Source organism: Arachis stenosperma, chromosome 7, assembly GCF_014773155.1.
Source record: "Arachis stenosperma cultivar V10309 chromosome 7, arast.V10309.gnm1.PFL2, whole genome shotgun sequence".
NCBI lineage: Eukaryota > Viridiplantae > Streptophyta > Magnoliopsida > Fabales > Fabaceae > Arachis > Arachis stenosperma.
The window spans coordinates 9,563,101-9,565,300 of record NC_080383.1 but is presented as its reverse complement, the minus strand read 5'-3'; positions in this window follow the sequence as shown (position 1 = coordinate 9,565,300).

Genomic DNA, 2,200 nt, shown 5'->3' with positions numbered 1-2,200 from the left:
GAGTAATTGTGCATAGGTTCTACAGAACTGACGGCAACCAAAACCTCAGCTCCAAACCACTTTCGCAACAGTCTCAGTAACTCTAATTGCAACATACAACAGCCGAACTCAATCTTATAGCAATTAACGCCACAAACCTCAGCGTGAGATAACAGAATAATAACGAAAGGACTTTCAAGTCGAAACGCTTACCGAACCGAAGAAGGAACGGTTGAACCAAAATAGCGGCGGTTTTCGAACCGGCTCGGCAACAGCCCGGCAGCCACCTCAAGCGGCTGCGGTGACAAATTCCGATCACGACATCTGAAACCAACACGCAGCGACTATAGTATTCCCGGAATTCAAAGAGGACAGAAACCACAATTAAAACCCTTACCGGCAAACTTTTCCGGCGTCGGCAGCAGGATCTCAAGTGGCAGAAGCTCAGTCCGGAGCTCCGGCAGTGATCCCAGAAGCCACATAACCACTCCCGGCGGCCAGAAATGTAAGACCCAGAATCTTTGAAAAGTCTTTTTATGATCAAGTCTCAAATCATATAGTTATTTATAGCCTTAATTTCAGAGATTATTTTATTAAAGATAATTAAGGCAAGTTTTGATTTATTGGATTTGAGATAAGTTATGATTATTATCCAATTTTATAATTATTGGATTATTTTCTATATTCAAAGTATAAGGTTGATAGTTATGAAATAATAAGGATTTTATATGATATGTACTAAATAATCAATATTTTAATATATTGATATTGCTATTTTGGAAAATAGAGAAATTTATTATATTATTTCTAATTTTTAGATTTGGGCATTTTATTGAAAATAATTTGTAAAATTGATGAGCCAATAGTATTTTTATACATTATTATTGTTGGACTAGAATTTATTTCTAATTACTATATTATTCCCAATTTCATTTGAAATTACCAAAATGCCCCTAACCCTAATTTTATTCAAAAAAAAAAACCCTAACCCTAAAACCCTGACCCAGTACCCGTTTTCCCTTCCTGAACTAGCAGCAGCAGCTGCTGCCCTCTAACCAAAATAGTAAACACACACACACGACCGTAGCCTTCCCCAATTCAACCAGCAGCAACAGCTGCAAAAATGGAAGGAAGAAAGAAATAGAGAGGGAAGGGAGAAATGGATCCGTGGAGGAGAAGAAGGGGAGGAGGGGAGGAAAGAGATTGCGCCGCGCGCTGGGCTTCTCCGCCATCGCGCCCCGCCGTGACCCACACCTCGTCGCCGTTCGCGCCGCCGACTAGCTTGCCGCCGCCTCTGTTCGTCACACCATCACTCCTAGCCACACCGTCGCCGAGGAGTCGTCGCCGTCCCTGCTAGCTGCCGCCGTTTCACGAAGAGAGAGAGAGTCGTGTCGGGAAGGAGGAGACGCCGCCGAGGTGCCATCGCCGTTCCTTCGTCACCGCTGCCCTTGACAGAAGAGAGAGCGAGATCCGAGAGCGCAGTGAGGGAAGGGCGTCGCCGGAGGAAAGCCTGGCACCGCCGCCGCCACTGTTCACCGTGCCGTCATCTCTAGCCTGCGTCGTCGTCAGTCGCGCGAGAGGGAGACGCGCCGTGAGAGAGAGAGCCGTCACATTTCTGCCGTCGCCGGTTCACACGCCGCCGCTGTGCTCCTTGCCGCAGCGCCGTCGCTGGAAGAGGAGGGCTCACCAGTTCTGTCTCTTACTGCTGCCTCCGTTGGAACTGCCGCCATGGTCGCCGGAAAATCTTTCTGCCATCAGAGTCTGGCAGCGCCGCTGTCGGAGTTTTGAGGCCACTGGAACCACCGTCGGAGCCTCTGGTTGCTTCTGCCTTTGCCGGAAAATTTGCCGGTAAGGGTTTCATTTGAGGTTTCTACCTTTTTAGTTTTTGAGATGGTTTTGATGCTGTACGGTTCTTCCAGTTGATCCGTCGGAGCTTCTGGCCGTCGCCGGAGCTGTTGCCGGGGCCGGTTCGAAATCACAGCTGCTTCATGTTGTTATTCCGGTAAGAAATTGTGTTTCAAAAAGCCTCGTGTTAGTTTTCGGTTGTGTTTGGTTAATAAATGAGTTTTGGTAACGTGGGGTTGAGTCCTGATTATTATATGTTGCGATTAGTGTTGCTATAGTTATTGCGAAAGTGGCTGGGAGCTGAGGTCTTGGTTGCCGGTAATTTCGAGTTGAGGCGGAAGGGACTTTGTGAGACGTTTGGGTTATGGAATTGCGT